Here is a 14,148-nt window from a genome sequence, read left to right on the forward strand (position 1 = left end):
GAGGATGATCAAGAGTGACAGCTGAGCTCTGTCACCCTACAGAGGTGCATACACACAAGACACCAAAGAACTCTACTGCTTCTAAAATTTAGAGGAGCTTATATGGTTAATTTCTCTTTAAGGTTTATTTATTTATTTGTGTTTGTGTGTATGTGTGTGTGTATGCTTCTGAGTAAACACCAAATACCACATGTTGTGTGACTGCCCATAGAGGTGAAAAGAAAGGGCTGAGTCCCCTGGTGTTTGAGTTATAGGAGATTGTGAGGTACAAAAACTGGGTGTCAGAACCCAGCTCTGTCCTCTGGAAGAGTAGCAAGCCATCTCTCTGGCCCATTTAATTATTTTTGAGGCATGGTTTCTTTGTGCAGTTTGGGCTGTCCTAGAACTAGCTCTGTAGACCAGGCTGGGCTCTGCCTCCTGAGTGCCAGCATTAAAGGTGTGTGCCTCCACCACCCGGCTTTGTTTAGTTCTCTATTTGCTGTAGTTTTATTTTTCTGATATGAAAGCAGCTGTAATTGGGCTGACTGACTCCCGTCAGTTCACCTTCTAGTTTCCAGATACTTCCTTTAAAAAAATTAAAAGAAAGAACACTTGGTTGCTTATTTGCAGGCATATCCAGTTAATATGTTAAAAAAAAAACTACTCTGCCCTCACTTCAGTCATTTCTGCTGAGACAAATCAGTACCTATTTCCCAAGAATCTCTTCGGCTGTGCTGACGTCTCCATTTAACACCCCGAGCGCACTTATCATTTAGCTGTTGCATTCCTCACATTTGTGACTCATTTTCTGTGTCAATTCATGTGGTTGATATTATAAAAATCATTTTAAACCTAGTTTAACTTTTCTTCTTTTACGTTCGGCTTATTCATAATTTTATGAGCTATAAATTTTATTGCATTGTGAATTGCCTTTCCCATCTACAGATAACTACGAAGAAGTCCTTGGAGGAATTGCTTAGAATAGGATTTTAAAAGAAAAAGAAGAAAGAAGGGAAGAAAAAGGACTTCCGTTGAAACTTGGTACATGTTAGGCTATGATGTATCCTTGAGTAGGAAATGACCAAGAAAAAAAGAACTGGCCTTGTCTTCTGGCCTTGGTTATTCACTCCAGTCAAACATGTAGATTATATTTGCATCATATAAAATGAATATAAATCTAGTACGGTTGCGAAGCTTACTAAAACAATCACTCTATTAATTCACATATAACCCTTCTTGGTCTAAAGATTTTCATTGGCGTGAATTATCAAGATCACTGTCAACAAGGTTGAAAATAATGAGAAAAATGTTCGTTTTTATTTTTCTTAGGAAATGCTGACTTACACTTGATGTGGATTAAATCAGGACTTACTAAGGTCATACAGAGTATTCATTGAATGTTGTGAGTGCCAGAGTTATGTTTGAGGCAAATCATGCTGATTGCTTTAATTTGGGGCTTGTGATTATTGCCAAAGCTTAAGTGATATGAGCCAAAGTTCAAATGACACGGAAGATAATCTACAATGACTTGAGTGTAAGTTCTCATTTTACTTTTTTTTGTTTTGTTTTTTTAAGACAGGGTTTCTCTGTATAGCCATGGCTGTCCTGGAACTCACACTGTAGACCAGGCTGGCCTCGAACTCAGAAATCCATCTGCCTCTGCCTCCCAAGTGCTGGGAATAAAGGCATGCGCCACCATGCCCAGCTTCCTCATTTTACTTTTTTACTGTTGCTTTTCTAGGTATTTATCATAAATATAATTTTATTTTATGTGTTTGCATATGGTTTGAGCCTCTCATCTTTTTTTCTCAAAATGTGTAGCTATGTCCTTGGAGAGTCTGTGGCAGTGCCATGTGAGACAACAGGGGAAGACGAGGAATTTGGATTTGAATTCTCTTGGATTCATACCTCACCCTTGAGTGGCAGCTACACCACCAATGCACACACGTCACTCTGCATTGTGTGATAAGGCAGTCTACCTGCAATCTAGGTCTAATGGGGTCGTCTCCTTCTCATTTCCTGCTGTTCAGAATGCCTCACTCCCAGGTATCTATATGCCTAGCTTCCTTTTATACTTTCTACCAAGTCTTTATTGAGAGACGACTTTCTCAGTTTGCTTTACACTGAATTTCTTTAAAATAGCCCACCACATCACCACTTACTGCTCAAGGATGACTAATTTCCCTTAGCTTGCAGGTAGTCTTCTTATTTTAATTTTGAAAATTCCACACCTATGACCTTTGTTGAATGCTATCTCTTAGTGGTCTCAATGATTCTACCCATCTTCTATCCATTTATCCATCTACTCATCCATACATTCACCTACACAATGTGCTCTGACATTTCTCTCTCTCTCTCTCTCTCTCTCTCTCTCTCTCTCTCTCTCTCGTTCTTTCTCTCCCTATCCATCCAACTATCTCTCCACCCAACTATCTGTCTGTCCGTCTCTCTCTCCATCCATCCACCCATTTATCTATCTATCCATCCAACTATCTATCTCTCCACCCAACTATCTATCTGTCTGCCTGTCTGTCCATCTCTCTTTCTCTCTCTACATCCATCCACCTATTTATCTATCTATCAATCCAACTATCTATCTCTCCATCCAACTATCTATCTATCTATCTATCATCTATCTATCTATCTATCTATCTATCTATCTATCTATCTATCTATCTATCTATCTATCATCCACCCACCCCCTTTATTTAACTGAACTGAATTACATTCCACAGCAATATACTTTTGTTTTGTTTTTCTTATATTCCCCTATCCCCACAGCAGCACTCCTAAGGTGCACAAATAAATCTCAACGAGTATTTGTTAAATGAATGAAAAAAATCTATATGTCAGGGCAGATTAGTAAAAATGAGAATAGAAAGGCCATGTTGACATTGTCCCGTCTGTCCAAATAGCTGCCAAAATTATGTCTTGATCCTTATCGTCTTCACATGCTCACAGGTAACCTGCGTGAGTCAGAGATTCTAAACGGCAGGAAATGCAATGTCTTAAACACACACGCAGTTTGGACTGAAAATTGAGATTTAGGTAATGAAAATGCTGATTCGTATCAGAATGGTCCTTCAGGCTGATCAGATTGGATGGGCTCTTCCAGTCCAGTTTCTGGCTGTTGAAGATGTTGACAGAAACGCAAGCAACAGGAAATGATGGGCCTGAACGTGTGTTGGAACTGGTATGGCAGCTGGCTTCACATGGGGGCACAGCACAGGGAGCACCTACTGAAAGGCGGTTGGCAAAACTGTGCTCAGCATTTCTCCTTAGAGCACACAGGTACAGTTATCAAGTGGAAAAGCCAGCACCAGCAAAGAATTACAGCAGACTGGAAAGGTTATTAAACGGCATCAAATTGAGGAAGTGAAGATGCTAGACTAAGGAAGTTACATGATTTCTTGGAATCATTTATACAGTGCTTGTCACTTGTCTTTCTGTCATGATTACAGTTGCATGTTCATGTTTGTTTATTATTGTTGTTATTGTTGTAGTGTGTGTCCTGTATCTCCCTCAATCACTCAACACCATATTTTCTGAGACAGTGTCTCTCACTGAAACTAGAACTCAGCAATCCTCCCAGGCTGGCTGGATAACAAGCCTCAGAGACCTTTCTGTTTCAGCTGTGCTGGTGATAGGATTACAGGCATGTGCCACCATGTCTGATGGTTTCTACTTGTGTGCTGGGGATCATAGTAGCTCAGTCAATGGCAGGTGATGTGTGCTTCCTCTGACTTTCCATAGCACTGTGGTAGGTCTTAGGTACCTCATTATGATCTATGCGTATGTTGTGGTCCTTCTCCTGTTTTTCATGTATGACCTAAGCCTTCCTCATTGGATAGATAGCATCTAGGAAGGGCCTTGGTAATAAAGCACTGTTGACTGAGGGGCTTCTGTGATCTTGAATGCCTGTGTAGGGGACCAGCATTACAGCTACAGGCACACTCATCTCAAATAGGAAAACTTGCACTTCCCTACTTCAACGCACTTCTCAGCTATAATGAAAATTTCCATACAGTGCCAAGGCCCTGCACCTGAGCACCCATGCTAAAACCCTTTTTAAAAAAAATTCCCCTTGGATCATGCTAGTGGACTCTTGGCTGCTGTCCCAGCACACATAATTAGCAGACTTCAGTCCAAGTCAACATTGGATCAAATAAGTACATAACTCTGGTTTTCGTGTCATCAAAGTTAGAGATAGAAAATAATTATTAGTTTCACATTGAGTCTGCTCCTCTTGGGAGTTGGGGCAAAATTGTTCCCTTCGGGCATTTCATCCGCTGACTTTAAGTGAAGAACCAACAGGTTCCCTACTATTTCCTCTGGGAGATCCTTCCGCTGTCAAATAGAAGTGATTTTTAGAAAAAAGGAGAAGAAAAATCTTCCTTCAGTTTATATTAGGTTTTCCTTATAGTCTGCCTAGCTGAATTCTGAAGTGTCTACAAATGCCGGAGTGTATTCTGTAGAGGAAAGGGACATTTTCCTTTGTGACAACCCTTGAAGACATAGTCTTTCTAATGACTCATTTAATACTAATCATTTGGAAATGAGTAACTTTTTCTTCACACAATCTAAGTTGGCTTAACATCTTTAATGCAAGTCTTTTTTTACGTGTGTGTGTGTGTGTGTGTGAGTGTAATTTTCTACCCAAGTTAATGTGTACCCGTCAAGCTGACTATATAGGTATCAGGTCCAAACAAATGATTCCTGGGGTCTGGGAGTGAATTACGATATTGATCTATTAAGTAGACTTGAAATGTTTGTTTGGATTTGGCAGTCACTTGCAATCTGCAGCATCCCAGCCGAAGGCTTTGCCTCGGAATGATGTCAGAAGAGAAAGCACAGTGTGTTGCATGGCTAGTTACTGTTATTCAAGAGCAGTCCCCAGTGGCTCTCATACCCAGTTCACTAGCTGGGTTGATGTCAGTATTCTTCATTAAGATAACCCTCAAAGTTCAACTGGCCTGGCCTGAAGATATGTTTTCCTTAGTCTCCTCAGAGCAGAGTCAACATGCATGTGGGCATGGTGGGGGGATTTTTAGCACAAAGGAAAGAAAGAAGGTTTGCTAAGAATTGAAGTCAATTAGACTGTAATTCAAAACCTAATCTCTGGATTTCTACATGTGAAATATCCAAAATGTTTCTTGGGATCTCCAAATCTCTGATCTCTCATTTATTGATGGGAAGGAGTCATGTGATACTCACATGGCTGTTGCAGGGGGACTAACTGGTGTGACATGTAGTATGTCTTGGTGCACTGTACACACTCAGTAAAATCCATACACATTTGTTTCTATTTTTACCAAGAAGACTACTGTACAAATCAATGTGGGCAGATTGGAAATATATGTGAACACGTAAGGTAAATGTAATATGCTTTTTATGGAGATAGGAAATCAAATTACATTTAATTATCGATAAATTACTATGAATGACGTTAAATAGGAAGTTCCACACAAGTCCTATCTACATCTGCTGCTACTAATACTGTTGCTTATTAATTTGTTAAACCCTTTCAACAGCCTCCTCTTGACCTGTCAAGCTCTTTAGACTTTTTTCTTCAACATACATAACTATATTCTCGAATATTACTTGAGGCACCTCAATTGTGCCTGCTGTGGGAAGAATATGCAAATGTGGCATACTAGAACCTCATTTCAGGCATTCTTAGGCTTTTGCCTTCCCTCTTGCTTGCAGTTAATTGATCAACAACATTAATTAAGCTCTCAGAGCAACCAAAGCACATGCGTGTAGAAGGGATGTAAGTGTTGAGCAAAAGGCTGCCAAAGTGTAAGGCCATCTCCTGGACCCAGTCTCTCAAACTCCCATCATGCTCCAGGATGCTCTCTTCTCCCAGTGTAAGAAACTATTTCTTTTAGGTAAATACACATGCTTACATAAGCACACTGTATTATCTTTTTGTAATAGAAACCACTCTGAAAACAATTTATTTGTCTAGCAAGAAGGGTATGTTTAAATAAATTACCATATAAATCATAAATTATCCAAGCTGCGTTTTGGGATCTCGGAAGCTTCCTTATTTGCTGTATACTACTTTCTATCCCTCTTTGTTGTGCAAGCAGTCAAAGGCAACTGAGTCTCAGGATTTAGGATGGAGATCTGGTAGAAGGTGTGGGCAGGAAGGTCCAGTGCACACAACCTGGTGTAAATTAGGCCTGCAAAAAGTCAGGCCGACCAAGTCCTGTGGGAAACCCAGGGAGGAAGTGTCTTCTGCACCGATGTCTTCTAGAGCTGAATACAAAAGCAGTCCTCATAACCCTGATGTGTTTCAAGCCCTGTTGCAATTCTGGGCTAAGGAGCCTTCCCTCTTCACTCATTTGTTCTTTAAAAAACAAACACTTTTTTTTTTATCCATTCCTCTGTTGAGGGGCATCTGGGTTCTTTCCAGCTTCTGGCTATTATAAATAAGGCTGCTATGAACATAGTGGAGCATGTGTCTTTCTTACCAGTTGGAACATCTTCTGTATATATGCCCAGGAGAGGTATTGTGTGATCCTCAGGTAGTAGTATGTCCAATTTTCTGAGGAACTGCCAGACTGATTTCCAGAGTGGTTGTACAAGCTTGCAATCCCACCAACAATGGAGGAGTGTTCCTCTTTCTCCACATCCTCGCCAGCATCTGCTGTCACCTGAATTTTTGATCTTAGCCATTCTGACTGGTGTGAGATGGAATCTCAGGGTTGTTTTGAGAGGAATGGATAAAAAAAATGTGGTACATTTACACAATGGAGTACTACTCAGCTATTAAAAAGAATGAATTTATGAAATTCCTAGGCAAATGGATGGACCTGGAGGGCATCATCCTGAGTGAGGTAACCCAATCACAAAAGAACTCACATGATATGTTCTCACTGATAAGTGGATATTAGCCCAGAAACTTAGAATACCCAAGATATAAGATACAATTTGCAAAACACATGAAACTCAAGAAGAATGAAGACCAAAGTGTGGACACTTTGCCCCTTCTAGGAATTGGGAACAAAACACCCATGGAAGGAGTTACAGAGACAAAGTTTGGAGCTGAGACAAAAGGATGGACCATCTAGAGACTGCCATATCCAGGGATCCATCCCATAATCAGCCTCCAAACGCTGACACCATTGCATACATTAGCAAGATTTTGCTGAAAGGACCCTGATATAGCTGTCTCTTGTGAGGCTATGCTGGGGCCTAACAAACACAGAAGTGGATGCTCACAGTCAGCTATTGGATGGATCACAGGGCCCCCAATGGAGGAGCTAGAGAAAGTACCCAAGGTGCTAAAGGGAACTGCAACCCTATAGGTGGAACAACATTATGAACTAACCAGTACCCCAGATCTCTTGTCTCTAGCTGCATATGTATCAAAAGATGGCCTAGTCAGCCATCACTGGAAAGAGAGGCCCTTTGGTCATGCAAACTTTATATGCCCCAGTACAGGGGAACACCAGGGCCAAAAAGTGGGAATGGGTAGGTAGGGGGGTGGGGGGGGAGGGTATGGGGGACTTTTGGGATAGCATTGGAAATGTAAATTAGGAAAATACCTAATTAAAAATATTTAAAAAGAAAAACAACAACAACAACAAAATAAACAAAGACTATCAGCTTAGTGTCATCTTTGTGTTTATATTTTTGAAACATCCTAATTCTGATTTTACAATATGTTTTTAATTGAGATAAGATGGCATCGTTCTCTCTTCTCCTCCTTCCAGCCTCTCCCTCTTGGCTCCCTCTCTCTAACCTCCCATAATCCCCTGCACTCATGATGACAGCCCTCTTTTTTCTCTGCTCACTGCTGTACATACATGTAAGTCTTGGATCAACCCTATACAAGAGATCAAAAGCTAATCAGTATTATCTTTCAGGGGTGTCTCCATGTAACCTAGGCTACCTTTAAACTCATGGTAATCGATCCTCCATCCTTAGCCTCCCACACCCTCCAGGATTACAGGAGTGTCCCAGCACAGCAAGAGGGCAAAGTTAACTCTGGTTGAAGGTCATGGTTCCTGCACACACAGGCGGGCTCTTGTACCTTTAAAAGAAGGATCACAGCAGTATGGATTTGATTCCTTTTTCATACATTTGCATTAATATCCATGAAGCCCTTCTCGAGATTATGCAAAATTAAATATCATTAACTAATTAGCACTCTCTCTGTCAACTTTATTCGAGCTTGTGATGCAAAGCGTGAAAGTGGCTGAATCACATAAGTATATAAATCAGCCAGGGTTTATCCTTCCTTAGAGGAGATGCACAGGGGAAGTGTCCAGACCCTCATACACAAAGAGGAAAGTCAGCTATAGATTTCTTGACGTTTGAAATAGGAAGCATGGCCATTTCATCTCTGATCCTCCCACAACCCCACCCTTGTGCTCCATGCATTAAGTACCCTGTCATACAGAGCATCAAATACACCGAGGCTTGAAGCACAGAGTTCAACCAAAATTCCGTATCGCGTTTTCTTCACAATTACAGTCATGTTTTCAGATATGTCCCGATCTCAAAAAACAAGATGCACAATTCAGTGTAGAGCCAGGGAGTTGGAGAATCAGTGGTGGTGGTGGGACTTATTGTGATAGAGCCACAAAAAAAGGGGTGGGGGAGGAAAGGAGAACAGGAATTGCTTGCGACTGTGAGGGAAACAGAGGGTGGGATTGCAGAGGCTGCGTGGCTGCCCACACAGCTACATATGATAATACATAGAGAGAAAATGCAAAACAAGGAAGGCCAACACTTCAGGGGAAAATGAAATTTAACAGGAAGAAATATCTATAAAGGCGTTAGCATTCCTTTTCCCAAATCTGATATTTCTTAGTAGAGATCTCAGCTTGGGGCACAGCACCCTCTGTCCATGTCTCTGTTTTCAGAGTTGAGATTTTGGAAAGAAAAACTTGGAAGAAATTAATAAGCAGCTTGCATGACACCCGCATAAGGAGCACTGTCCAGTCATGGCTAAATTAAGTGAAGTTGATGAATGTATTAACCAGGAAAAGGGTTTAAGAATGTTTAATGGGGAAAAAAAAAGGCTTTTCAGGCTGATGTGGAATCCAGAATGACATCATGCATGGAAAAAAGTAAAATATAAAGCTGGCCATTTTTATGAAAAATCATCAATAGTAAATTCACATTGTAGGGCATCTCTAGGGAGACAGTGAAAGGCACGCGCCTACATGGGTCGGGGTAGGAGGAAGAGGGACATTTCTGTTTTGCAGTTTTCTATTACAGCCTTTCTTCTCAGTGAGGAACAGAAAACTTCACGTTAGTTTAAAAGGACTCATGAACACCCAGAGATGAGATTTTTCTCAGCCTCCCTTGTAGTTAGGCATGGTCACATGAATAAATTCTTGCCAAGGTAATGTGATTAAAGTGTGATATTCTATTTCTTTACAGAAAACAATTTTTAACTCTCCATCCCTTCTTCTGTGTGTTAGAGTCTAGGTGAACTGCTAGTAGTCCAATCTCAACTCTCAGCCCACGGAGGTTATCTAAACTGAATTGAAAAGTTTAGCCTATCATCCCATGGTTTGCTCTTCTGATCCATCCACTAAGCAGATATTTATTGAACATGTATTATATACTGCAATATACATGAAGTATGAGGGGCATGGTGGTAAGCAGGCTGATGTGGTAACAATTCTGATGGAGCATGTTTTTATTCCTAAAATCTCTGCATCTGAACTCACCAATGAACAGGCTCTGTGTCTCTTCCCAGGTTGTGTGTGTGTGTGTGTGTGTGTGTGTGTGTGTGTGTGTGTGTGTGCGTGCATGCATCTGTATATGCATGTGTGTGGGGTTTTACTGCTGTGAACAGACACCATGTTCAATGCAAGTCTTATAAAGGACTATTTAAGTGGGGCTGGATTACAGGGTCAGAGGTTCAGTCCATTGTCATCAGGGCAGGAGCATGGCAGCATCCAGAACTCTGCGTCTTCATCTGAAGGCTGCTAGCAGAATACTGACCTCCAGGCAGCTAGGATGAGGGTCTTAAAGCCCACACCCACAGTGACATATCTACTCCAACAAGGCCACACTCACTGCAACAAGGCCACACCTACTCCAACAAGGCCACACCCACTCCAACAGGGCCACACCTACTCCAATAGGGCCACACCTAGTCGCTGCTGCTCCCTGGGCCAAGCCTATACAGATCCTCACAGATGGATATGCGTTGTGTGTATGTGTGTGAGTAAGCACACAGTGTGTGCGTATGAGTGCATATGTGTACACATGCATGCGAGTCCTAAGGATGATATTTGAATCTTCCTAATTGTGTTTCCTCCTTTTTCAATGAGGGGGGCAAGATCTCTCAGACAAATCCAGAGCTCACTGATGTGGCTAGTTTCCCCACCTGCTTTCTCTTGGGGTCCCCTTTCTCTAAGTTTCACCTTGTAAGGTTTGAATTATAGGCCAACTGCCCTGCATGGTTGGGATTTTTGTTGGTTCTGGGAATGCAGAGTTCCTTCCCTCCTCACACTTGGAAGGACTTAACCACGGAGCCTTTCCCCAACCCAGAATCTTTTTTATTCCGTACTTAACTTGAGTTGAAAGAACACTGCCGAGGGGCACTGATTTCCAGTGGCTCAACCCAATTAAAACAATTCAGACCGAGGTATTTGAAGAGTACTTCTGGGATTTTTTTTTCAAGAGTTTGAAAGTTTGTTCTGATTCCTTAAGAAGGTATTTGATTATCAAGAAGTACATAGCACACAAGTGAGTAAAACTCATCTGAATAAAGAAGAATAAGAAAAAGGAACAGCACTGGAGCCCAGAGGGAGGAAGAAGCGAGACGTGATGAGAGACGTAGGAGGACCTGTCCGGCCTCATTTTCTTTCATGCGCCTTCCCAGTCATCCATACCATTAGATCCACGTGTTGGCTTATGCTGTGATAAACACCATGACCAGAATCACCCTGGGTTGCGTGGAGGTTGGGAGCTCACATTTCTCAATCACACACTATTAGTGAAAGTCTGGGCAGGAACTCACCCGGAGGCAGGAGCCACAGTAAAGGCTACGGAGGAGTATTGTTTACTGGCTTGCTCCTCAAGGCTCGATAAGTCTGCTTTCTCACACAACTCAGGAAGACCAGTCCAAGAATCACAGCACCTACAGTAGACCGGACCCTCCCACAGCAGCCATCAAGAGAATATACTACAGACTTGTCTGTAGGCCGATAGTAGGGAGGCATTTTCTCCCCTGAGATTTCTTCCTCTCAGATAACGCTAGCTTGTGCCGAGATGATATGAAGCATAAATATGTAGCAGTGTATTTATTGCTCTGCTGAGGGGCAGTGAGGTCATTTTCTGTGTAAGGCTGTTAAGAAAAACCTGTGTATGATAATTTCCCTCCCAGGTTAGACTTTCTTTAGGGTATTTAGGCGGTGGTTAGGAGCTGCGTAGCAGCTGCATGGCATCTGTCTCTGCACAACCTTCCTTCCTTAAGTCCAAGCTAAACGCGCCCCCAAAGCTGCGACTCTTTACTGCGACTCTTTAACCAGCAGTGTGCAGTAGGTCGACATATTTCGGCTTTGTTGAGATTGTGACATTGCCATTTAAAATTTCATAAACTAGTTTCCCACCGTGGTTTTTAACTTGTGTCTTCATTTTCTTTTCTGATCACCAGAAGGACAGGCAGCTTTTTACACAAATGGGGTCACTCGAGGTCATCTCTGAGATGTCCCATGTTTTCTACTTTACAAAATCGTATGGGCATGCACGTGTGGGCGTGTAGTATATGCTTGCATGTGTGTGCACGTACAGATGGAGCGGTCAGAAGAGGGGGCCAAGTGTCTGCTCTATCCCTCTCACAGACTCTCCTTTCACTGGAGCTAGGCTGGTGGCCATGTAACCTCAGTATTGCCTCTGTCTCCACGGACCACTGCGCTGGCCAGGACATTATACCTGGCTTTTTACATGAATCTTGTGGATTTGCCCTTGGGTCTTGAGCCTGTGAACCTGACAAGCCACGTCTCCAGCCCCCAAAGGTGCTAGTTTAGTCATGTTTCTGTTGAGTTGCTTCTTGTCTCTAGTTGACTCTATGTAGCATTAATATTAAGACATATGTATAGCAAATGATTCCATTCTTAGATGAGTCTTTTTAACTGTGCATTTTCTGATGAATTCATATTTTCTTTTAAGTAAGGTGTTTCTTAAATAAATGCCAGTTATTATTCCTATTTTATTTATTTATTTTTTCATACAGTATATTTTAATTATATTTCCCCAACTCCTCCAAGATTTTCCCTACCCACCTAACTTTGTTATTTATCTCAGTGTCTCAGAAACAAAAACAACAGCATCAATATAATGAAAATAAAAAGTAACAAAAAGAAAGGCAGGAAGAAAATTAATATTAAAAGCAATTAACAAAACAAAACAAAACAAAACGTACCCATATTCCATGTTGTCTAACTACCTCTGGGCTTGGGCCTACCCTGGAATGTGGTTGCTGTATCTAGTGAAAGTTATTGGACAAAACTGATGGTCTCCCAGCAGGCATCTGTTACAAAGAGCTTCTTTGTTGGAGCTGGGATTTTGTGTTCACTTCCCCTGCACAGTGCTGGGATTTTGTCTGGTTTGAACCTGCGCAGGTCTTGTGCATGCTGACACAGTCTCTGTAACTTCATATGCATAGCAGACCTGTTGTGTCTAAAAGCCCAAGTTAGTTTTCATCTTTTATATGGTGACACAGCTTCACATTATGGGCCTTGGGTTTCAATGTTAAAATTTTCTTTCTGTACTCAGAGGTTTTAAAGGCAGTCTGTATCTTATCCTGCAGTTGCTTAATTTGACCTTTCTTGTGTGCCTTACATCTAAAAGTAGTAACTGATTTTATATGTGATAAGAGTTGAGCATTAGACCTGTTTATTGCCTTGTAGATAAGCAGTTATACTCTCCAGAGCAGAAGAAGGCCATGGAACAGGGACACCAGGGTTAAACTGTCATGAACCTCCACTGGGCTCAATTTCTGCTTCAAATTATTTGTATGAGATTTTTTAGAATTCAACCTTTATCCTTCATTCTGCTTAAGTAATGCCAATAACACACTGATGCATTACAGGACACAAGTATGTGCATGTGTGTGTGTGTGTGTGTGTGTGTGTGTGTGTGTGTGTGAGTGTGTGTGCATGAGTGTGTATGTGTGAATGTGTGTGTGCATGAATGTGTGTAGAGCTCATGTGAGTGTGTGCATAAGGGTGTACATGTGCACTTGTGTGCATGAGTGTGTGTGCATGAGTGTGTATGTGTGAATATGTGTGTGTGTGTGTGTGTGCATGAGTGTGTGTAGAGCTTATGTGAGTGTGTGCATAAGGGTATACATGTGAACTTGTGTGCATGTGTATGTGGAAGCAGAAGGTCAACCTTGGGTGCCATTCAATATGATCTGGGCAGTCACTCGGTTGAGCTTTCTTTTTCCAGATAACCCCAAGTTATGTCAAATTGACAATAACCGCTGAGAATACAGTCCATCTCTGGTCAAGTTGACAAATAAACATATCCTTGTTAAACTACAACTTTTCCTTCTGTGTCTTAATTCCTCATTTTAATATTACAACCTAAAACAGAGTCCAACTTTTGAAAGTCTTCACCTTAAAAGCTGAAGTTCAACTGTGGGCTCCTGTAAAATTAAAAAGAAAAAAAGTTATATACTTTTCATATTAAAAACAAACAAACAAACAAAAAAAACAAAAAAATAGGGTAAGAAAACACTCAGACTCAAGCAGAAACAAAATCCAGCAGTGTAAATTAAATTATATAGACTAATTTTCAAAATCTTGGACTCATTTTCAGGGCTTGAGCGGGGCCATCTCTTCAAATTTGTCATCCAAAGCTCATGAAACCTATCCTGTAGGCTCAAGCCACCTCCTACTTCACACTTGCCACAGTCCTTGGCGGGATGTCTGCCAGGCCAGTGACATCAAACAAAATATCATTTCTTCTTCTGCTTCTGTTCTCCACCAATGGAGATGCTTAGCTATTGTCAGCCTGATCAAAGCTAGAGTCACACAGGAAGAGAGAACCTCAAATGAAGAGCTGCCCAGATGGCAAGTCTATGGACAATTGTATTGTTTGATAACTGAGGTGGGAGGCACTCTGGACCCTGTGGGAAGTACCATTTTTTTAAACAAAGGGATAAGAAAGCTATCTGACAAGTAAGCCAAC

This window comes from Mus musculus, chromosome 6 (assembly GCF_000001635.26).
Source record: "Mus musculus strain C57BL/6J chromosome 6, GRCm38.p6 C57BL/6J".
Taxonomy (NCBI): Eukaryota; Metazoa; Chordata; class Mammalia; order Rodentia; family Muridae; genus Mus; species Mus musculus.